Raw genomic sequence first — 25,178 nt, forward strand, 5'->3', positions numbered from 1 at the left:
GATTACAGCACCTAAATTAGAAGTCAATATGTGTGCTCAGTGTTTGAGATTCTACTACCACAGATGGAGAGAGACTGAATGCAGTTAGCCGAGTCTGTAGGGTGCTTCATCTCACCCAAATGTAGTCCAGTCTCACCTTTACTGACTCCACTGACTGCAGTGGGAGCTCAAGCACCCAGCATACACATAGGTACCTATGCAAGCACTGAAATTTGGACAACTTAACTTTAAAGGTGGGAACCATCCCTGATGCATTAACGTATTTGTAAAGGAGCAAAAAAAATAGTGTGATCATTGGGAAGATGTTTTCCAGGGAGCTACGTTTAATGTAAGTACGAGGGACCTCAGAGCTTAGCTGATAATGCTGAATCACTCCCACACTTCTAAGTGCTTCCTCGTGTGCTGAACTTTGCTTACATGAGAGGATTCATTGAAGTCTGTGGGGAAAATATAGCTGAGGGGAAAAGACTTGACCAATATAGGTGATGCAGAGTTTGGTGCCAAAGAAAAAAGCATGAAAAACAAAACAGCTTAGCCATAAGCTGCTGTCAGCCCTAAAGACTGAGCCCCAAGGCCACTTGTTTTTTCAATTAGGTCCACTCTTTTATCAAAGAAATGAGATGGACCTAAAACTAGGAAGCAGAAAATGACTGAGGCCAGGGTGAAAGTAGGAACATGTCAGCATAAAGTTAGAAGCAAAGACAGAAAGTTTGGCAGTAGTGTGCGATGAATGAAAAAAAAAAATAAAAGCACGAAAGCCCAGAATAAAGCAAGAAAAAGAGTTTCTTGAAATTGTGGAAGAACTGAAATTCATATAGATCCTTCTTCTTTTTCCATAGGGAAAAAAAAAAAAGAAGCAATACTTGCAGTGAGTGAGTGTTGGGGTTGAGATGGGGTATAGATAGCAGGAACATGAGAAATGACCATTGAAGGGGAAATTTTTTCTTCAAATTAGATGTTTGTCTATTCACAGGCTTCTAAAAATGACTTTATTCTTGAGGAGATGATTTCCTCCGTTCCATGTTGGCTGTTTGTATGAATCCTTCATGTTGAAAGTAGAAATCAGATACAATTAAGGTTACCTGAAATAGGTGGAGCTTTGAAAAATAACCCTGGCATCAATGCAGAAGGATACAGGCTCTTGCTCTTCCTTCAGAAATTACTTATAATGCAAAAAGATCCTGTTTATTGCCTCTCTACTCCTAATCCCTTCATGACCACTAGGCAACTGCTGCTGCCTTGTCCAGGACCTTCCATAGTCTTTCTATCAGTGGGATTTAAGTAAACTTCATTTTCCAGAAAATGCTCTTTGACAAACCGTTGACTTTCATGTTCTTAGGTTAAATCAGCTGATTAATGTATTTGTGTGTAGGATTGAATTCTAATAGCGTTCACACAAATCTAATGGGAAAACACAACAGATAAAAGAAAAATGAGAGAGAAATGCATTAAAATATTCTATAATAAATAGGCTTTCTCTTGCTGCCTGTAATAAATTAGCATGTTCCTGGCAGGCATTGCTGTTGACATATCTTAGGGAAGGATACAGTCATCTCCGAATACTCACAATTCATAGGTGTAGGGAAGCATGAAGGTTGCTTGGAGTTGTAGTTGGCTCAGTTCTATTTTTCTAGAGTATCTAGGAGGTAAAACACTGGGAGACGGGCACACGGGGGGCACTGCGGTGTGAGGGATCCTCATATTTGAAAGAAGGTTTGAGTGTGGTCTGCCGAAGCGAGTGGGAAGGTGCAGAGACTTGGGATTACTCTGAGAGCAGTAGGCAAGGAGGATCACCTTGGCAGCTTGGCACTGCCCGTGAGACTATGCGGGTGTCAGAGAGGCATAGGGGAGGTCACTGTGTAAGGGATGAGTTAAACCCTTACATTTTGGCGCGTAAGCTGTCTGTTGACTGACTAGAGGAAGCTCTGTGGTTGAGTTATGCAACTGAGGGTTTTGTCTCAGCGTTTGCTCCTCGCAACTGTCAGAAAATGGACTAGGTGGAGCCTTGAGATCAGCTTGTAGGATATTCTCTATGTGCTTAAAGAATCCTGGCTAACTTTGGGAGTACAGGCAGAGAGTGGGGCTATTTCTGGGAAATGGATCCCTTACCAAGTTCATCCTTTTTCAAAGCAATTTGATATGTTGGACTCTTTAACTCTCTTGGTTTCCTTTTGAAAGCTTCTGCATCAGCAGGAGGTAGGTAAAGAGAGCAACAGTTGTCTCTGGAATTAAAGGGGTTATTACAGCCGGAGGTGCTTTGCTCTTCTGCTTTGGTTTTTCACAGCTTGTTGTCCTGGGCATTTTATTTTAAGGGAGCTACTACACTCTCCATATCAACAGGAAACAGAAGTTAAAAAAAAAAAAAAAAAAAAAAAGAGAGAGAGAGAGAAAAGAATTTGGCAAGGAGCCAAGCCTGGTGACTGAAGAAGTAGGGAACTTAGAGTAAGTTTAGTTACTGGGACATTGCATGGCAGGCAGGAATGGCAGTGAATTTACAGGGATACAATGCCTGTTTCACCCCATAAAGAAGCTTTGGTTTCGTAGATGAATGTTGTCTCTCCATGGCTGTGCGCGAAGCTGTTGATCTTGGGAGGGGATAAAGCGGTGTGTAAATGAGAAGAGAGGAGTATACCGAAGTGCTATGGAGGGCAGGAACTTTGTCGCTGCAACTTTTAGAAGCCTTCAAGGGTAAGATTGAATACTTTCCTCCGACTAGTTCCTTTTCTCTGTCAACTTCTGAGGCAGAAAACTTTCATTTTCTGATCTGAGATTTTTGTAATGCCTAATCAAAGTGCTTCGTATTGAGTTTTTCTTTATATGCCCGTGCTGATAGACTTATGGGTGAACTGAGTTGTGCATGATTTTAGCCAGCAGCTGTATGAGGAAACAGCTATTGTTTGAACAGTTTTGGAGGGAGCAGGCTGCAGTTTGTGTTTCTCCCTGTGCATACTCTCTTTCTCTGTTGTTGATCAGTAACCTGAGCATTACAACTAACGTACCCAAAGGAGCTGAATGCAAATTTTGACAGCCATTCTGGTGTCAATTTAAAGAGGGTTTTAATGAAGACAGATGGAGGATGTCGCATCATTACTTTAAAACGTGGCAGATATGATAACAGATTGAGTCTGTTTCCCCACAATTACAGCTAATTGTATTGGCACAGTAGAGTGTAAGGAGTAGGAGCAGTTTCTTCTGTGGATAATTTCGTGAGTTTCTGCACATATAGCTTGGAACAGTACCAGAAAATAGTGAAGGGCAGGTTCCCTTCAGCCAGGATACCTGTTCGGCTGGGGAAAGTTTTAGGCAAACTTTCAAACTCTTTGCAGAGAGCAAGCGGATTTAAATCCTCACTTCTGTTGTGAATCCTGACTACTAGATAAGTCCTTTACTGTTTGTTAAACTTATTTCAAGTTGAATCCAAGCAAAACCAACTGTTCCCCCAAAATAAGAGCATTATTCTGAGATTAAAAACACAAGTCTCAGTTGCCTGTTCTGCCATTTGTTTCCTATGTTTTCCATTTGCAAAGTAGAGAGGTGCAACCTGTGCTGTTCCCTGTTTTTCTTTTGATGTGTTCAAACATGGGAGGATGGACAGAGGGGCAGAAAAATATAATTGCTAATATATAATAATGTTAAAGATGACTGATACTAATTATTTTGAATGGCTAATATTCTAATGGTTGCTTTAAATAGAGGAAAGTGAAGCTTGCTCTTTGGAACCACAATTTGACTGAAACTGTTAATGCTTCAGCACTTTATATGGAGCCCTTTACAAACTTTTTACAAGGTCAATCCGTGCCAAGGTGTGCCAGGCTATACTCTGCTTTTGGCAGTGCAGTAGGAGGTGTTGCACCAACTGTGGTGCCTTTCTGTGTGATACCTGTGAGTGAATGTGACTCTTCCTTTTTAGCACTTGACATTGGTACAAAACAAAAGCAAGGAAAAAATAGGGATCTAGGAGACTTACCTAACTTATTTAAACCCTTACATATTTTCCCAACTGTCTTTCCAAATCCACTTTAAAGTGATATGCATTCAAAGTCTTAGACTTAGACTTGGTTCATCTCATGATACATAGTCAACACAGGCAGTCTTGAACATTTTCTGTCATGATGTCCTGTGCTTGGGATTCTACTTTCTCATATGCTCAACTCTGATGGAGTATTTAGTACTAAAAAAAAAAAAAAAAAAAAACAGAAACAACTTCTACGACTTGTAAATATTTGTGGTTGCCACATCAGCTGAATAAAGATGAAAACATTTCCTTACAAATCTTGCTCACCTGTGGAAGCTGATTTAACATAGAGAGCTGTAGAGAGCCATTGAGTAAAAGCATGGCACATGTTCTGAATTTTCGGATAGACCAGTCTTTTGCATAATAAGGATGCATATATATCACCTCGTTTTTGGAGGTAAAACTGACTGGAGAAATCTTATTTTCCTTCCTACCTTCCCTGGACTCTGGGTGCCTTTTTCCACCATCACATTGCAATCACTGCCCCATCAGATTTGCTAAAACCACTGTTTGGACAGGAATTTTGGTCTGTACTGGACTACACCCCAGGATCTGCATTAAAAATAACCTTTCTAAAAATGATTATATTTAACATGATTCATTTCACAGAGCCTAGGAATAAGGTAGTGGGAGCAGAAGCACCAAGTGTTCTTTAATTCATATTTTTTATTGAATCTGATATATCATGTAGCTACACCCAGAGAAACTGGGCCAAGAAACTAAACATATTTTCCACTCGGAACATCTGCTTTCTGTTCATCAAGTTGGCGTCTTTTCTGATTTTTCTACTTATTGTAGAAGGGTCAAGGAGCGTTTCCTTCTGTCTCCAGGCTGCAGGAGACTGCCTTTGCTCCCGGTTGGTCAATCTAGACCTTGGCTTTTGTCTCTCAGGCCTTAAATAAAGCTGAGCTTGAATTTGGAAAAGCATCCCCTCCCCATTCAAGACCCCTTCTCTCGTGGATATTAAAAAATATCCACGGAGCCACGGAGGAGGTAGATTGTCTTTGCAGAAGCATTGGCCCTAGCTAGGCTGTTTGTAGAGCACTGTATATACGAAAGACTTTCACAGTGAGCAGAGGAAATGTATTCATAATTTATACCCCTGACTCCCCATAAATGAGTAACTGGGAATTTGGTCTTTAAATGATTTTTGCTATAGGCTCTGGAAAGATGAGGAAGTAACACATGTCCTGTTAAGCAGAGGAGTTGGAACTGCATGGCTAATAGAGATCTCCTCTCTTGAATCCTGTGGGCCTCAGTTGATTACTGAACAGCACAGGGTACCAGGAGGAAAAAGAAATGAAACAAAATAGTCAAGTGGAAAAGGGAGCAGCAAAAAACTCCAGCTGAGCTGACATACAGTATGGAAGACAACTTGAGGAGGTTTAAACAGTGCTGCACTTTGCATCTGAAAATCACTGGTGCCTGGGAAAATGAAGGCAAATGCAAAGGTGTCTGTGCTTTGACTATAGGAAATTTTCATATGGTTTATGGTTTTCAGTTAATTTAGAAATAGGAGGTTGTGAAAATCTCATACCAAAATTTGAGAAGTACTTCACACCACATGAAAACATCAGTGTATGAGAAACATCATTCTTCCAGAAAGTGCAAAGGGAAATTAAAACCATAGCAGTGTATGTGACTGATATGAGGCTGAAGATCCAGTGTTGCAATTTTGGATGGCAAGATGAACCTCTCACTTAAAAAATAAAGCAAGACATAAGACAAGAGTAAAGAGGGATGTGGATTTTGATCACAACTGGAATACAGAACAAAAGCCTGGAGGAGAGTGTAAGGTACAACTGAGAGCCCTAAATGTGCCAAGAAAAAAAAAAAAAACGAACAAAAATAAGCAAAAAAGATCAGGCAGGCAGAGCTAACATCAGCCAAGAGGACCGCATCTTGCTGTAGAAATTATGAATCCTAGCACAAATGAGAACTGTACCTGGCACTTGAGGAACAGGTGAAATGCAACGTCCAAAGCAACCTGTGGTGATCAAAGCAGTCAAAGTGACAGCTAGCACGGGTATGAAGTGCCGCACATCGACAGGAGGATAACTCCACCACCATCTGCTTATGTTTGCCTTCATACTTGCAGCAGAAAGACAACAAACGCTCAGGCTGAAAACAAGAACATAAAAGTATTCCGGTGTATTGCCAGAAACTGTGCTATTAGTACAAGGCACACAAAGAAGCTATGGACTGTGAAAAAACTGAGAATGAGAAACGTGGGTGGAAAACAAATCGGAAAATGAAAGATATTTGTAATATTATCAAAATAACATGTACATGTTAAGCGGGTTAGGGGTGTGTCAAGCTTTTAGTGTCATTATGGGTGCACCTATTGAATACTGACACATTCTCAAATGACATTGTGGTTTTGGCAAGGCAGGAACTGAATTTTACTTAAAGAATAAGGTCTTTCGGATCCAAATGCTTAGAGGATCAGGTATAAAGCTTTGGAAAGATTTGTAACTTGTGGGCTTCAGCTAAGCAAGCAGCTGTGATAAATCTGTGTGATGGAAGTAACGTATTTGGAAAGGTACCGGTACAAATGGGTAAAGTTATCACAGTAAAGTCTGCCCTAAAATACAAATTTTCATTGGAATGATGAGCCTGTAGGAATATTTGTGCTTAATCAAGCTGCCCTTAAAGGTAATCTGAATTTGCTGCTGAGCAAAGATATTCAGTGAATGCAGTTCTCACCAAATGCACTGAGAAGCTGAAGGAATTAAAGATGCCCGATGACAAAATAGTGTATTGTTGCTGTTTTTTTATCACACCACTGTCATGCCAGAAACCAGTGATTAATGTCCCACAGTAATTAACAAAACCCCTGTGTTGGAGCTGAAGGAAGTCTCATGTTTTTGTTTATGATAAGCTGATCTTAACTCTGTTGTTTGTTTGATTTTATTATTGCTGAGAGAAGGCTTATAACCTCCCTTCTCTCCCATGAAAATAAACACCCTTTTTTGCCTCTACTGAAATTATATGCCTTTCAATTAAGTGGGCAGCTGGGAGAAATTTAGTAGTTGCAGATAGGCTTTCTAAAACATTTGGCAAATACAGCAAAATCCAGAGTTCAGTGCTGTACCTATATCAAATGATTACGACTGGCCAACCCTTGGCAATCTTATGCTACATGTGGACTGTGATTATCAGATCTGCAGCTCTTGGTGCTCTAGGAAGAGTCCAAGGTCTTTAGCTCTAGGTGTGTAGGGAGCATGTTTATGTGTGTAGGGACCTGTTTGTGAGGAGCTAAATCCTAATTAGGAATTTTTAAAAAGACATAGGATTAACGAACCCTAAATGATACAGAAAAATATGTTGAAAATGATACACTAAGGTCAGTTAGGGATGGAAAGTAGAAGTGCTAGGGATATTTTATATTAATCTCAAAAGAACAGCAGGATTGGGAAAGCTTTAGGTTGTGATATTGAGTATGGCAACTTTAAGTAGCTCCATAGACAGAGGAAACTTTGGGGAGTAGTATTGCTCAAACATTTCTTCTGGTTAGCAGAACCACTTGGATTGATGTGAGTGACCGAGCAAAGCATCTCTCTCAAGGACAGTGGGCACAGAGGGGTACCTGAGCTCTGCGGTAACTGCATGTGACTGGTGTGCAGGTGGGAACCTTGTGCCTGGGGTGCTGGGGGTCCAGGGCAGCCAGCAGGCTGGCTGGAACATCACCAGCTGCCGCTTGCAATATTTCAGGCTCATTGAGTTAGCTCTGTTTTAGCATCTGGGACAGAGAAGAGCTGCACACTTCAACCTGTGCAATCATTGTAGACTTTTTCTTCAAGTTTGTGAGACTCAAGCTTGTAGCCAATACTGAGCAATGGTGAATCAGGAGTGCACCTAGGCAGTGGCAGGGGCCGTATTCACATTTGTGTGTTTCTGAAATATGGTATACCATCTGCTCTACTCCTCTCCTTGGTCAGCCTTGCTCAGGGACAAATAGAATATTATTTAAAGTGTCACTTTAAAATTAAACAGAAGGTGTTGGTGTGTTTTTTCTATGAGGGACAGTATGAATGTTAGCAAGTTGCCATGGCCTCATTGTGGGTGTTCTTTACTCATGACTTTTATTTTTCTTCATGAAACCTGAGTAGTGTCAAAGTTTAACAACTTAATTCTATTACAGACGTCGATAATGGACTATTAGTTACAGACATCTAGAAAACTTAGTTAAAATGTGATTTCCCCAAACTTCTCTGACTAGCTCCATTAGTCTGTTTAGCAATTAATACAGCATTCCTGTTGATTCAGGCTTCAGGTCAGCCAGGCATTCGGGGGAACACAGCCTTTTCTTCTTCATGGATCTTCACAGCCTGTCAGCACCAACATGACCATTAAGTCCCTTAGATAAACAGTGCCATACTGGGAACACCAGAAGTTTGATCACTAGCAGACTTGATGTGATTTTTCTAATGCTCCGTCTCTCTGCCTATCAGAATGTGTTAAGTGCCTTAAAAGCATTTCAGGTGCCTAGTTGTAGGCTGCTGAGCCAGAAATTTTACAGGCAATAGTGGAGAACTTTTACTTAGAGCTGTACAAGTTAGCCTCAAACACCGAGGATACCCAACAGATGGGCAGCAGTGTGAGCCAGCGCATGTTGAGAGCAGGCAGATGCCCAGGAAGCCAGTGTTTCCCCTTGCTTCCTTCTCTTCAGGGAGACTAGTTGGGCTGGGAATAGTCACATGCTTCTTTTGTGTCTTAAATGCAAGCTCTGGGAGTACCTTCATCCTTTTTTTTTTTTTTTTTTTTTTTTTTTGTAGTGCCAAGGTAGCAGGGAATATTCTTTTTCGCCTCTCCTTCATTGGCCCCTCTCTCTGCTGCGTCAAGAGATGAATAGATCAAATAGATCCCATGTAAAGTAACCTACACTGAAGGAGTGCAACTTGCAAACTTGAGATAGTTTTGTTTAAAACTTGCTGTGGGAAGAACTGCAGCTGTTGATCATATTGCTTTGGAGCTAGTATCTCCCACTGTAAGGTCAGAAATTACATGTTTATGTTACATCTTGTCATGCTGCAGGAGCAGAAATCCCCATTGTGAACAACCTTCTCTCTTGTCTTGCAGAAATTCCATAGAGTTGGACTAAAAGAAACTTTTGGGATGCCTCTATTTGGATTAAAATTTAGAAAGAAGAAATTGAAAGGTGAGTAAGATCTGGTAATACTACTATTACCAGATAATACCTGGTAATACTATTGTCACTGATGGAAACCTAAAGAATATGAACTCAGTACATGCACTAGCTTTTGAGGACATGCTTGGGAGCAAGTCCTACACTCGCAGAGCAGGTGCAGGAAGATATGTTCTATTTACTTTCCCTGTGTTTACTCAGGAAAGTGCTGCAGACTATGTCCCAGTGAACAGGAGGACATGTCCTGAGAGGGAAACAGAAGGGACAAAGGCATCCAACAGTAGGATTACTGCTGTATCCTTGAGGTGGTCCAGCTTCATGTAACTCATTAGGGTGGATCTTCATCTGTCTTGGGGCTTCACAGCAGGAGTAGCTGAGCTGGGGGCTGATATTTCCCTACTCTACCTCCAGGTCCAGGGTGCTATCAAGGTGCTATGATCTCTTTTCAGGAATCCATGTTAGCAACTTCTGTGTTAAAAGGGAAAGTATTTGACCTTGCCTTTCCAAGGGCTCTTGTTGTTCCTCCCTGTGTAAGATGGACACAGAGGTTAGTACATATTTTGACATGATTTTTTTTTCCCCCAGCCTATTTGAGCTCAGAAGACTGAGGGTAGGGGCATAAACTTGCTGTTCTGATACTCCCTCAAGAAGGAGTTGTGTCTTCTCACGGGGCAAATGTCACATTGAGGTCTCCTTCTCCATCTTGGCTTTGGAGAGCAGATGTGTTGTCTGCGAGTTACTGTCAGCCCCTGCCCATGGAAAGGTCTAATGTCCATTCCAAAAACAAAGCTGGACTAACCTTGACATTATAACACTAGTAGAGGTCTTGAATGACTTTTATGGGTGAGAATGGATTACCTCAGGTGTAAATTGCTGAAAATGGGATCAGTATTCCTCCCATCAGAACCAGCAGCAAGGCATGGCTGTTTTCGCATGAGCTAGGAGGTAAGGAAAATAAGGAGGGTGTTTTTTTTTTTTTTTTTTCCCAGGATGGATATAGTTTAACTAGAAGACTAACATATTCCGAACTTCCTGGAGACAAGAATCAACTTTTTATACTTTTGTGTTCTTTACACAAGGAACAGGGATGTAATTAAAACTCAACCTCATAAAACAGTAATATGTAATGCCATGGCAGATACTTGCACAAAAAACTGTTGAAGGAAACCAGTTTCTAGATGACTAAACCTTATGGAGGCTGCTCAAGCTGAAATGGGGAAATACATGCTTTAGATAAGCAGCAGAAGTGTTTTTTTGTGGAAAAGATGTCTGACTGAGGTCTTTCCTGGTGATAAAGTTTAACCTGCACGTAAGCTTACCTAAGCAGAGAAGAATGGGGAGACATTCTGTTAATGGAGCATGTGGGAAGAAAGTAAGGATCAGGCAGTGATAATGACTAATAAACATGGGATATTTGTGCTCATTGGCTTGACCATATGACAATTAAACTGAGCACTGGAGCATCAGATCAAAACAAAAGGGTGGGGATGACCGAGTACCATCTATGAAATGAGCAGCAACAGAGAACAGGGAAAATTCAACTACATTAATATACCTGACCTCTAGGTGTGCACCAAGGGAGGGCTTCCAATCAGTGGTTTGAGCCGCAGTCATTGCTACAACTTAGTCACCTTAAAACCAGCCTAGGGACACTGTGAGAGGAAGGGGAAGGATATGGAGGAAGGAGATGGAGCTCAGATTTTGAGGAGAGTGGACTGCATTGGGTTTTCCTTGTCACTGCTGAAGACAGCCTGCTTTCCAGGACAGCTGGGTTATGAGCAGCCAAGCTTAGGGCAGAGCTCAGCAGGATCAAGCAGCTCCATATGGAGCAGCCAGACTGCAAGCGGGACAGTGCCTGGCCTGCAGCCCAAGAGTGGCTCTGCCGAAGCAAAGCTTGGATGGTTTTGGGACTCCCATGAAGCTCTAACAGGAAATCTTTTATGACCACGGACACTGCGTATGAAAAATGTATTTATTTTGACATAATTTCCCATGAGGAAAATAACTGTGAATTGAAAAACTTCTCAACGTTTGTTTCAGAGCTGTATTTATTTTTATAGTTTTACATCACTTCCCACCACTGTGTATCGCTGATATTAACAACATGTGCAATTATATCAAGCTGTTGCACTACCAGCATGCCTAGGAGTTACTGCATTATAGTAAAGGATATGAAGAAGGGAAAGAATTTCCAGTTGGTAAAATCTTTGAAAGCACTCGTTTTCATTCTGAAGTGGATGAAAACAAGCGTGTGAACATGTAGCTTTGCCTTAAGAAATAGTTTGTTGCAAGGCATTTCTGAGACATGGTGAGTTCCATCTTGCTGAGTGCCTGGACAAGGGATGAGCGAGACATCCTGGGCAGGAAGAAGAAAAGGACAAACCAGGTATCACAGGTGAAGGAGGAAGGGAGAGCTGGGGAGCCTCTGTCCTTGCCATAAAAACTGAATAAGAAGTATTTTTAACTTTAAGCTTCTCTAGCACGTTCCAGGCCTCTGTCACCAAGGTCCTGTTTGGCCACATGTATAATACCTGCTGGGGAGAACCGACTCATCCTTTTGGAGCCCTCTTTCCTGTCACAGTTCTCTCTCTTCATATGGTGATAATATGAAATACTGCAGGATCTTATACTGAACTTTATCTTCAAATTAAATATTTACTGGACCTGAGGCAGTAATAATGCCAGTCCACTCTCAAAAATCTGTTATTTCAGATCTTTTTCTTCTGCTGGGTTACAATAGAGTTATTTTAGGATATCTCTGGAAGGGGTCCTGCATTAGGTGATGCAAGATAAAATTCATTTTGCATTAGTGCCTTATGCAAGAACATGAAAATGTTTTATCCTTGTCAAATTCTGGTTGTGACTTTTTTTTTAGTGCTGACAGTAGGTTTAGGTCTGTACTAGGCACAAAATAGACAATCCTTGAGCAAAGAAAAAAAACTTTTACAAAAGTGTATTTCTTACATTTCATTTCTTCATGAGGAAGGAGGATTCTAGTCCTTGCAGAGGACTCTCTTGTTTTTAAGTTATGGGAGGCAAAAAGATGTGGTAAGGAAGATCTTCATTTAAGAACAGAAGATCAGACAGGAGGGAATAGGGCTAAACCTATTTATGGTGGTATATCTGAATAGTCTTGCCTCAGGATTTTTAAATGAAATCCCTCACACTCAGTATAAACCAGTCTGTGCCAAAGCTGGAAATGTGTGTAATATTGCCAGAATAAATCAGAGCAGCCAGAGAGGCTCCATAGAGGAATGGGCATTTGCCATTTTAAAAACGTTCAGTTTTTTATAACACAGCGACCTTCAGAGCCTTTCCTTTGAGTCAATAATATAAAATACGTTTATTTGCCAGGCACCTGTGCATGCACCAGCTCTGAGCAGGACTTGACTTTAATCTTCACCTTTGCACCTCTGTCCCGCCTGGTTCTTAGCTGTCCTTCTGCCACATACACTGCACCATATCAGACTTTGGCTCTATTTCAAGTCATGGATGGGCTTTGGTTTGGTACTGTAGAGCAGCTGGCACACTTTAGCACCCGACAGTTACAGTATTAGACTGATACGTGGGTAATGATGGTACAGTTTTGTCTGTGTCCCAAGCTGCTTATATAATGTAGATAATTAACCCCTGTGAGCCTTAGACCCCCTCAAATAGATTGTCTCTTCACCATATGTTCTCTGATCTTTATTAAAATTGTGAGCTGTAAAAAATTGGTAAAGGCCTTTTATATATATATATATATATATGTATGTATGTATGTATGTGTATATATATAAAATAACCTTTACAGTCACTGCTGTTTTGTAAATGTAAAGTCCTATGGTATTGCTGCTATGAAAATGGTGCTTGTTCACTTGAACCCAGATATAGGGGCTCTCAGTACAATACCTACAAGTCAAGAAATTTGTTGCATGGTTCTTTTATCGCTTGTGATTGCACAAGAGAGCAGTTATTGCTCTCATGCGAAGGGAGACTTTGGCTAATAGTTTGTGCAATAACCTCTCTAGGAGCAACATTTTAAAGTCTCTAATACAGTACAGAATTGCCCTTTCACATGGAGTTGTCCTTTGGTGGACACTGTAATTTTCTTTTTTTTTTGAGGTGGGGGACACAGGTACCAGCACATCATGGCAGATTTCTGTTATTTGCCCCCATGGAGTAGCAGTTGGGTAGCACTGACCAGAAATAAGGGACAGTTCTCTGCCTGTGAGGAAATGGGTGAGCTCCAGTGTGCTGGATGCAGTGGCGCTTCTGCCATCCCTGAGAGGTGCAGCAGGGAGCTGGATCACACGGTGCCCCAACAGCACATGCAGTGCCCAAAAGTAGGATCCACAGATGCGGGGGGGGGGGGGGGGGGGGGGTTGAGACATGGTGGGAGGAGGCTCATCTGTGACATTTGGAACAGAAATGCGCTGCATGGTGGAGGCCTTGTGAGGTTGCTTATAGCCTCATGGGTATGGGGGAGACCTGTGTCACTGCTGCCTGAGAGGTAGGCTCGGGAAGTCACGTATGTGCTCCTGGGAACAGAAGAGCAGGGCTATACAACCCAGCTTTCACATCTTGGTATGCTTTGCCAAGAGACCCTCTGCAAGGACATCTGAACAGATGAGCCCAGGACCCTGATGCCACTATTTGTAGCTGATTTAATGCAATTTTTATGCTCTTGATATTGATTGTTTAAAGGGTGGAGAAGAGATGGGGCTTTTTTTTTGTTTGTTTTTTCATTTGTGCTTGTGTTGTCTCTAGACTGCTCAGGCTTGGTTACTCCGACACTCCCCTAAATGGGCTGGGTTCATTTCATGCATGAGGTATCAGGCCCTAGTTTGTATATAACTTGGCAAAACCAAGCAGATTTTAGCCTCCTGCTCCTTGGAGTCACAAAACCTGGTATCTGCAAAGCTTTTCCAGTGGCCTGTTCAAAGCATTTCACTTGGCATATGCTCGTTAGCATAAACCAGAAGCAAATTTCCAGGATCTCTGAGCATATCTTGAACTGAGCCTTTTGCAGGACTTTTCCATGCAACAGTCCTAAGGGCAGAAGCCTGGTGGGCTGGCCAGTTACATTTATAGCTTATTTTTGGCATGGATTTAACATTATTCAATCCAGATGTTATTCCATGGTTTAGCTCCTAAATCTGTCTGCCTGAGAAAACAGCCATTTTCCCAGTGACTTGGTCTCAGTGGTTAGACCAAGAACTGGGCACTAGGCCATATTTGTGTATGCTGAGTTTCCACTGATGAATAATTTTAAATAGTTTTCAGTGGCAATGAAATGATTACTTGGAGAACAAATCTCTCTCTCTCTCTCTCTCTCTTTTTTCCCAGTGATTTGTGACCATACTTTGAAGAGCAGATGGTTTAATATGAGTTGCTTAGAGGTAAAAGTTTCAGGAACTGAAAAAAACCTCTCATATTCTAACCCTTCACTTTCCCCCCTCTTTTTTTTTTCCTCATTGCATCCAGAATTAACAGTGCATGGCAAAACATATCCGGCTGGATAGATGAGGGGAGAGCGGTGGATGTCGTCTATCTCGACTTCACCAAGGCTTTTGACACCGTCCCTCACAACATCCTCCTGGGCAAGCTCTGGAAGTGTGCGATAGCTGAGTGCACAGTGAGGTGGATTAGGAACTGGCTGGATGGCAGAGCTCAGAGAGTGGTGATCAGCGGTGCAGAGTCCAGTTGGAGGCCTGTAGCTAGCGGTGTCCCCCAGGGCTCAGTCCTCAGTCCAGTCCTGTTCAATTTATTCATCAATGACCTGGATGAAGGCACAGAGTGCTCCCTCAGCAAGTTTGCTGATGACACGAAACTGGGAGGAGTAGCCGATACCCCAGAGGGCTGTGCTGCCATCCAGAGGGACCTGGACAGACTGGACAACTGGGCAGTGAAAAACCTCATGAAATTCAACAAGGCCAAGTGCAAGGCCCTGCACCTGGGGAGGAATAACCCCAGACACCAGTACAGGCTGGGGACTGACCTTCTGGAGAGCAGCTCTGCAGAGAGGGACCTGGGTGTCATGGTGGACGACAAGTTGACCATGAGGCAGCAGTGTGCCCTCGTGGCCAAGAAGGCCAATGGGATCCTGGGGTGCATTAAGAAGAGTGTCTCCAGAAGGTCGAGGGAGGTGATCCTGCCCCTCTACTCAGCCCTGGTGAGGCCACATCTGGAGTATTGTGTCCAGTTCTGGGCTCCACAGTATAAGAGGGATGTGGAGCTGCTGGAGAGAGTCCAGCGCAGGGCCACGAGGATGATCAGTGGCCTGGAACATCTGCCCTATGAGGAGAGGCTGAGGGAGCTGGGCCTGTTCAGCCTGGAGAAGAGAAGGCTGAGAGGGGACCTGATCTGTGTCTATAAGTACCTCAAGGGAGGGAGTGAAGAGGATGGTGCTGGTCTCTTTTCAGTGGTGGCCACTGACAGAACTAGAGGAAATGGCCACAAACTGAAGCACCAAAAGTTCCACAGGAACTTAAGGAAAAGTTTCTTAACAGTGAGGGTGAGAGAGCACTGGAACAGGCTGCCCAGAGAGGTTGTGGAGTCTCCTTCTCTGGAGATCTTCAAAACCCGCTTGGACGCAGTCCTGTGCCACGTGCTCTAGGTGACCCTGCGTGTGCAGGGGGGTTGGACTAGATGACCTCTAGAGGTCCCTTCCAACCTTAAGCATTCTATGATTCTATGATTCTGTGATTCTATGTGTGCTTGGATCTACAGCCAAAATATTCTGAGCCATCGTTTCCAGGCATATCTGATGTAATGGTAGGGTTTCTCTAGCTCTTTGTTTATAGCACTTATCCAAGATGCTTCATTTCTGTCCAAACAGTCACAGAAACAAATAAAAGAGATGTCTGACATTTAGTAGTTGAGAACTGCTTGTTTCGGGAACGCAGCAGGAGGGTCTCACTGTGCTCTCTTGGTAAAAATAAAACCACTGGGACCAGATAGTGCTGCCCGGCGCATGCGGCCAGTGCTGGTTCTGCTTTTGTGTAGCGAGAGGAGAGAGAGTTTTCCTTGCTGACCATGTTCTGTGAGGCACCCTTTGCAATTTATTGGGGCCGTTCTTCCTTTAGCAAAGGTTGTGTAAGGATAATGAATACCTTGTCTTTAGAAAGTGGCCTCAGAGCTTGGCCTTTGGGAAAGCCACTTCTCAGAAGGCCAATGACCATTAAGAGCTCGGGTCTCCAGGAAGGGAAGAGTTCTGGTGTTCAGGGCAGTTTTTCTAGGGTAGGCCAGAGAATATTCCAGTCAGTTTTGGGCCCAGGTTCATGGCTATAATGGGGCCTTGGACCTGTGGGCCTTCAGGAATGTGCTGTTTGAGCATTCTGCCTCTGCTCTTCGACAATTGAGAGCAGAGTTGGTTCTGTGTCTCCCAGCCTGGCACGAACTGTGCTAGTGCATTTCTACAGGCTGATAGATTTTTCAGACTTTTGTCGTCTAATCATATTTACTTTGAAGCCAATTATCTTTTCTTTCTTTTTTTTTTTTTGTGGATTTTATGCTGGGGCTAGACTTGGAGTCCCTGGGGAGAGGACTGGAGCAGCACTTACTATATAGGAGGAAATCTCTGAGCATAGGGAGGTTCTGTATTTAATAACTAACTGTATCTGTCATCGCCTTTGATAATACCGATTACGCTCAAGAAAATACCTAAAGGGGCATGTAACACAATAGTTAAAGCTCTGCAAGCCCCGACCTCCTGAGCTCTGCATTTGTTTTTCTTTTGGACACAAGTTATGCTGATCTCTCTGTACATTGTTTTCCCCATTGTGAAAGAAGAGAAAAATGTGTCTGTGGAAAGCAGTAAAAGAACTGAGCACTCAGAGTGTCCTGAATGAAGCCTCTGTGCTGGCCTGAATCACCCAGCCAAGGCAGATGGGATCCGATTGGAAAATGTCTGACTGGATACAACTGAAAAAAAGAGAAAGCACATTCACCTGCTAACACAGTAAAGAGGGTTTTTAATTAAGTAATTAGAGGGTCCGATGACAACAGCCTACAGGCAGACATAAAAAAAAAAAATGGTGAGCTGGAAAAAAGACTTAAAAATCATGGATGAGGTGTTATTTATAGGGTTCCTGGAGGGAAAGAGGGAAGCATAACAGTTCAATACATTGAATAGCTTAGATGTTAGCTAATGCAAGAGTGAATATACAGGAAGAACCAGCTGTCTTATTAAATCATTTAATAGGTATAACAGACGTGATGGGCTAATTTATGAAGCTAACACACTAACATAAAAGAACAAAGCTTATGCTGGAAAGGGAAAAGATGTTTTCCTTGTATGTTCATGTGCTCTGATATTCAGCATGTGGAAAGAAATGAACAAAATAGCAAACCTCTGAGTAGTGATGCAAGAGTAAAGAACACAGACATATCAAACCTGGAAGGACAGTCTTTGCTGAGCAGTTAGTATGATTATCTGAAATACAGGGCATGATGGTAATGGAGAATTTTAACTATGCAGACATACAGTTGGGAAGGAACAGTTAGAACAGGATATGTTCAGCATGTTCATGGAGTGAGCTGGTACAACCCTTCTGTATAGAGATGGACAATCTTATGGCACTAGAGAGATGAAGTCATAGTATGATATTTAGGAGAGGAAAAAGTGTCAACAGAGAAGTAATTACACTGGACTTCAAGAAAGAACTCTTCAGTAAATATGGAGATGTGGTAACTAATATCTCAGGGGAAGGAAATCTGGGGTGGCAGAGGGAATTAAGCAGAGCTGTCATTTCCTTAAATAAATTATATTAAGAGAATTAGCGCAAGCTATCATTTTGCAGATAAAGCTTCAGAAGGATGAATAAAATGGCTAAATCATAAGCTTTTCATTCACCTCAGACAGGGGAAGGATGCCTATAGAATTTGCACAGCAGGCTTCTTTATCCAGGACAAATTGTGTGGCAAAGGCACAAAGTGATAAGAAGCTATCAAGGACATAAAGGGCAATAAAAGTTGTTCTGTAACTGTTGAGTTCTCCAGGGTACTGTAAACCTTCTAGTAAGAGGCAGATCAATGAAGACTTACATCTGCTAGTCAGTAAAAAAAAAACTCTGAAAAAAAAAAAACAGTTTTCAAGTCAAACATCTAACAGTCTAACACATTTCTTTCCAGCAGTGGAGGAGGGGAGATTTTTGACTGAAATAGAGAAGATAATTTGGGCAAAGTAGATGTTTTTCCATTGGTTTCACTGGGCAAAGTTAATTATGTACTGAGAAAACTGCCTGGAGCTATATTGTCTTTAGGAGATTTTGGAGAACAGACAGGCAAAGTTCAGAAGACTGAGAAAAGAGCAAAAGAGCTTTCTAGGACATTTATCTTGAAATGAGGGGGAAAGGAAAGCTGTGGAATTATAGATGTATTAGCTTTGCTTCTTTGGTAAATGTTGAAGCAGTCAAACAAACCACTTCTTCAAAGTCATTGAGGAGGGAAGAGATGATTAACAGTCAGCAGTTCAGAAAAACTCCATTAAGGCAAAATTAATTCTGTATTAGCAGCAGGCCTTAAGGCTAGGGAGGAAGCCATAGACAGCTGTCATGTATCTTGAGAGACATGCTCAAGATAAAATCACCACAGAGTGAGCGCCAAAATTTTAGAAAAAAATACACTGACAATAGTTATCAATGATTCATTATCAAATTCATGGGACTCATCAGGGATGTATCCTAGATCTGACATTCAAAATTTTTTCCTCCAACTTGGGTGGTAGAATGAAGAACAAATTTAATGAATCTGCAAATGACACAACCCTGGCAGGAACTGCAAGCACACTGAAAGATAGTAGCTACAAGCATGCTAAAATATAGTATTAGAATTGTTGGAGAAATAGTGGGAAAAAAAAAAGGGGGGGGGGATGCAGTTCAATAAGAGCAAAGGCATTGGCTCTGCCAAAAAGAATCTGAATATATAGTGGATCATATTCTGGAACACTGTCAGCTGATTCCTGGTGGTGCAAAAGGATATTAGGCAGTGGAGAGTAGTAAGAGCAATGCCAGTTCTGACTGATTGACCCATCAGAAGCAATTGAACAAACGGGAGTTGTTTAGCCCAGGGAAGAGAAGACTAATTTATTACATATTTGAAAGCTGTTATGCCACTCTAATCTGTGCTCTGTGTCCTTGGCAAGCAGCACATGGAACTGCAATCTAAGGAAGAGTAGAAGAGCATTTTTCATCATCCTAGGTCAATTGAACTGAATAATAACTTTTATGTTAGAGAATGTGAAGAAGCTTCCCCATGGTTAAGGACACAACTATTCTGGAATAGACAGAAGAATAGACCTCAAAGGAGCTTTCTGGGACATGTATTGAGACTGACAGACATCACCCTGCCTTGAAGAAGAGACTAGATTTGATGACCTCCTGAAATCCTATCCAGTAGTCTTGGATTTTTGTACTTGTGGTGGTAATGTCTTGTTGAGGAGAAAAAAAAAAAAAAAAAAAAAAAAAAAAGTGGGCTCAGAACAATCCAATGTGAATCAACCTGAAAAAAAAACAGTTTATTGAAACAAAGCCATCCCTTATATACCAGTTCCTTTCCCACGCGCCCGCGCTCCCGTCTCATCTTGATTGGCTAGAGCCTTTCTTCCGATTGGTTTTGTCAGGCTCCGTCGATCTTCCCTTAGGTTGCAGGTTCCAAGTATCCTTTTGTTCTGCGCCACGTGCTTACTCCAAGGCCTGGTATGGCTGGTTCATCGGGCGGCCATTTTCCTCCAAGAACAACTCCACAATTCCCCCTTTTTGTTCTTGAACCAGCCAAACCTTCCTTAAGGCTTTTTCAATCATATTAAACACATTTCAACAAGCAAGGCACAATTAACAGAACAACACAAAATCAACGACACCATCCCCACACCTCTAATTAACGATTGTAACCATCCCGAAGTTCCCATCCACCTAAGAAATTGTCCAACCATGACAGACTCTCATCCTGGGTAACTTTATGCAAAATCTGTGTGTGATCCCAAATGCCTTGGACATCCGTAAGTATTTTGCCGCCACAATTCTCTGTCTCCCCTTCATTATTAACTGAATAATCAATGCAAAAGGATAATAAGGCCAATATCATAGTCAGGATCCCAGCGATATGTATATGCTGTAGTGACTTTTTTGCTTATTGTTTTTAAAGCTTGTTCTGCCTCTTCTGTCAATGCTCAAGGTGCATCCGCACCCCCTCCTCCCTTTAACAGTTCCATTAAAGGGGCTAGTTCCAAACTGGTAAGACTGCAAATTGCTCTTACCCAATTAAAATCTCCCAGTACCTTTGGAATATTTATTACTTATTATAATAGTTATTTAATACTATATATATTATTATATAGCATATACACTATATAAAATATATATATAATATATATTATTTATTATATTACTTATTAAGTACTAAGTATTATTTAAGTATTTTGAATATTTATTAAGTATAGCTTGCATAAAAGGCCCATGCAAACCGTATTGTTGTACTGACTTATGAGCTTCCTTAATCAGATCCCATGACAGCGGCACCCACCGATTTGGCTTTTTTTGACCCCCCCATAACTACCGTATAGGGATTAGGAAGGAATTCCCCTTATCATATCCTTCAAACCCGCCTCCTCCACCCCCCTCATCGTCTCCTCGACCCCGTCCTTTGTTCTCCTCCCAACGCGTGAGCACAGCCATTAACAGTTCGTTTGCCCGCTCTGCACGTCCAGGGGATGCGAGGGGCGGTTGAGGTGCAGGAGATGGAGATGGTGAGGGCGGTAGGGGTGGATAAAACGTTGTCCTGCTGCTATCGGGCTGTTGACGCGGCGGTTGATTCTTTGGACCTTCGGCTGCTACAGTTCTTTCAGGAGCTGCTTCTGCCGAAGGCAGAGACAATGGCCAGGGCTCGTCAACCTTCATCTTCCCCTCCTCCACTCCATCCCTACCTGCTCCTCCATCGGGGGTGCTGATGGTGATGCAGGGGACGGGACAGGAGGTTGTTCGAATACTCTAATATGAGCCGGATATGCTGCTGACCCTGACAAAGGTCTCCGGGCGGCAAACGCCCCAACAACCGCAGATCTTTCTGCTTTTAAACTTTGCAAGGTTGATAGCACCAACCTCCACGTGGTAGCTAAGTTTTCTGCTTCTTCACTACCATTGCTTACTCTGTCCCACAGTTTTTCTCCAACCTTTTCCCATACTTCAACTTTAAAAGCATTTTCTGGTTCAGCGAGGAACCTATTTTCTCGATACCAAATTAGTAAGTTCCGGAGCATAAGCTCATCGTACTTAATTCCTCTCTTGGAGAGTATATGCAGGAGAAGTTTAACAATTGCATCTTCTTTTGTGATTCCTTGACCCATCTCCTGCCCCAGCTGCTCACCTCACAGGGTGTCCCATTACAACATACTTTCTTCTTTGTCCCCGGGCTGTCCTCCGACCCATCCTGGTTTCAGTCCCGCTGAGCCATCCTCCAGCTGGGCCTCTCCTTCGGGGTTCCCCACGCACCTCTTCAATTTGAAGGTTCCATCGGGGTCACCATCTGAGGAGAGAAAAACCATGGGCTCAGAACGATCCAATGTGAATCAACCTGAAAAAAAACAGTTTATTGAAACAAAGCCATCCCTTATATACCAGTTCCTTTCCCACGCGCCCGCGCTCCCGTCTCATCTGATTGGCTAGAGCCTTTCTTCCGATTGGTTGTTGTCAGGCTCCGTTGATCTTCCCTTAGGTCGCAGGTTCCAAGTATCCTTTTGTTCTGCGCCACGTGCTTACTCCAAGGCCTGGTATGGCTGGTTCATCGGGCGGCCATTTTTCTCCAAGAACAACTACACATCTTGTCTGCAGGATGATGCTAGAACATACAGGTGTTTTGCATGAAGGTCACTAGAAGTAGGCTCATGGCAACCGAGAGACTTCAGGGGAAGAGGTGGAGCCGGGCAGAGGTTTCAAGCACCACAAGTTAAATGATAATTCTTGCCCAGAAGAACTAATAGCACAGGTGAGCGACCTGCTAAAGCAGTGCTGCCATTGCAGCCAAATGAGTCTGTGGGGGAGAGTTGGAGTATGGGCTCACATTGCTATCATAATAGTTCATAGTGCTGCCCTATCAGTGTCGCCAGCCTCTTCAGTCCCTTCAAACTAGCCATTTAGCACAGATTATCCGTGATAGTACCTCTTTGCAGATCTTCTTTCCTTTGTTGCTCCTTCATTCCTGTCTATGTGGATTTTCCTTATGTTTAAGCATGTATCAATTCTTCCTCTGCAGAAGTCTGATGTGTTTTTTCTTCTCTACAGAGGGAGAGAGACAACTTCAAGCAAACAATCGGGACTTCAATCTACAATTTGAATATGCTGTAAGTAACCAGTGTACATTGTTTAATACAGTTGTAATCAAAGATGTGGTCACATCTGCTTCATGTCTTCACACTGTAATCTTTCCCTTCATGTTCATTTTGTTGTTTCAACTGGTTTACATCAGCACATGCTAGCTATGTCCCTGTAAGCAAAGGGCTGAAGTCTACTCTTTGTGAAGAAGATTATTTCTCTGGTCTTCGCAGGAAGACCTGGACTTTGTGTGTTGTTGTATCCTGTGAGAAGATGATGGGAACCAGAGAACATATCAGAGAGATGTTTTGTTACTGAACTAGGCATAGGGAGATCTGTCTTTGGAGTCAGCCCTGCAAGGGGCAATTGAAAGAGCTCTAATTCTGGAAGAGTATACAAGAATAACTTTACCCACTTCTAGAAAATTATGCAAGTCAAAGTGTTTGCGGGATCAGGCTTCAAGGCCTTTCAAAAACACAACCTGTCTGGAAACTTTCTGTTGAAAATATGGCTTCATTTAAAATAAAACATGAAAGGAAATGTGTCAGTTCCTCAGCTCTTGCAGTGAAATCCTCTCTGGCAGGAAGGTTTTGAATCTGGCCTTCATGGCTTCCTGCCAGCTTTTACTTCCAGCTCCTTAACAGCCTACTTGGGTTCACATTGTGCCACGAAATCTATGACTGCAGTAAGTACCATTACACAGCCTGGCTGTGGCCCAGGTCTACCCAGCCCTCATGCCAGGCAGCCCTGTGGGTAAATTGATTTCTGAAGCTTGGGAACCATTCACTGAAGCTGTGCACACAGGAGGGCAGCTCCGCTGGTGGGTCTATGCGTCTCGGCTGTAAGGTAATCTCTCTGTTGAGGTATCCTGGAGTTACATTCTTTTGAAGCCTTTGTGGCTGCTAACTGATACTGAAATGAATATTGTGAATTCGTGTCTTGTGCATCTCTGAATTCCAGTGGTGAAACTCATCATTCAGTTTTACTCAGGAGCTCCTTTTAATCATTTTGTTTTAGGAACATCAGAAGTGGTTTTCAGATTTCAGGACTGAAACAACCCAAAATTTCAGAACATTTAAATTTTTCATGAGATGGAAATTCTCACTTGCCACAAGCTTTGACTATAGGTCTTATTGTAGCTGATCAATTGGGAAAATGAACCAGACCTTTTTCAGTGATCACCTTCCATCCACGAATAATCCTACACACATAGAGACTTCCTAGGTGTGGAGCTGCAGCACAGGTACTGCATATGAAATGCCTTGTAGGTAATACGTGTAAAGGGCTGAGCACCATAGATACTCTGCCAGGCTTGGTGATTTGAGACTAAGAAAGTGTATTTGATTTGCACAGAGCCTGCAAGTACAGCAAGGGGATGGCATTGCCAGTGTGCATGGATTTATGTTCTTTGGATGTTGCAGTGCAGATTATGTGCAGAAGTGGGGCAGTGAAGTAGGAGGGAGAGGTACAACAATCTCAGGGCACAGAGGGAAAGCAAGAAACTATTCTTGTCCTGAGTCTATCATCTCTGTGAAAAGACATTATAAAACTGATTTTACATGTCACTACTTCCTGTCCAAGGATTTGCAAATAGCCAAAGTCAAGGAGAGGGCACTGAGAGCTCTGGAGAGTATCTGCAAAAGTTCATTGGTTAGATGTGAAAGTGCAGGCAGCCAAACAGCCAGCTCAATATGATCTGTTAGAATTTGGCAGTGAGTTTCTGTTAACCAACCCCCTCATGTTAGTCAGTTTTGGCTCATGATTTCTGGAACCCAGTGTAAATCAAGGCTTGGAAATTCTAGAAGACTTTCTAGAAAAAGCCATGTCTTGAGGTGTTGTCTGAGTGGTGTGGTACTAAAAAACTGCCCTTAAGTGATGATGCAAGCACTATCCTGGGCTGCTTATTTCCAGCAAGTCCTGATAACTCAGGTCACATTTATGAAATCCCCCTTAACATGGTGTTTGAAAAGGAACTAATCTTGCTTAAAATTACTTAGGACCACACGTTATAGATTGTTTCATATCTCTGGAAATGCCCCAAAAGGGAGATCCTCCTTTCCCCTTCCCATCAACATATGTATGATGCTTCTGAAAGTTAGCTCTCCTCCTGTAGTCTGCTGGAAGGATGAAATTTGGGCCCCTTCCTCACCTTCATATTTGTCCAAATGATGTGAGATTGCACTGCTAAGCACTAGGATGTGGTTCAGTGGGACTGAAACTATACTGACTTCATACCTGCCCTGGGCTGCTGAAGCACAGCAGCTATTGGGGGCAGTTGGATCTCAGTGTGCTGGCATTTTCTGGGCATCATCATTTCTGTCTCCTGCAGCTGCAGTCCTCCCTGCCCAGGTCATCTTCCCATCTGTATCTATTTAATTAACCTGTTGTGAAATGTTGCAGTTTGAAAGCCGTAGTGGTGGTGGTGGGGGGAAGGAGATATCAAATCAATATCGGATTCACAAACAGTCTGTGGACCATAGATCCGATCGCCTTCCTAGGAGCGAATCGAGTTCCCAAATAGTGTGATCAGCTATAAGCTCGACCCTGGCAGTATCGGATTCACGAACAGTCCGTGGACCGTAGGTCCGATCGCCTCCCCCCAAACAAGTAGTCGAGTTCACAAACAGTATGATTTATTCAAATGCAACATTTGCAAAGCAGGTTTCGGATGTCAGTACAGGAAATTCTCTACTAGAGCATGGGGTTTTTAGCTAGCTCTGATGTA

At 42.6% G+C, this 25,178-nt stretch overlaps 1 long non-coding RNA gene across 1 annotated transcript; it reads left to right on the forward strand.

Annotated features, from left to right (window-relative positions):
- The first annotated feature begins 1,990 nt into the window (after window positions 1–1,990).
- LOC148590457 (uncharacterized) lies at window positions 1,991–9,175 on the forward strand. The gene is made up of 2 exons (XR_015914302.1): window positions 1,991–2,196; window positions 9,098–9,175. It is a non-coding gene; the product is annotated as an uncharacterized LOC148590457 (long non-coding RNA).
- Window positions 9,176–25,178: the final 16,003 nt, after the last annotated feature.

The sequence above is a fragment of the Tinamus guttatus genome, unplaced genomic scaffold (genome assembly GCF_059628265.1).
Source record: "Tinamus guttatus ecotype Peru unplaced genomic scaffold, ASM5962826v1 Tinamus_guttatus_pri_ptg001327l, whole genome shotgun sequence".
Taxonomy (NCBI): domain Eukaryota; kingdom Metazoa; phylum Chordata; class Aves; order Tinamiformes; family Tinamidae; genus Tinamus; species Tinamus guttatus.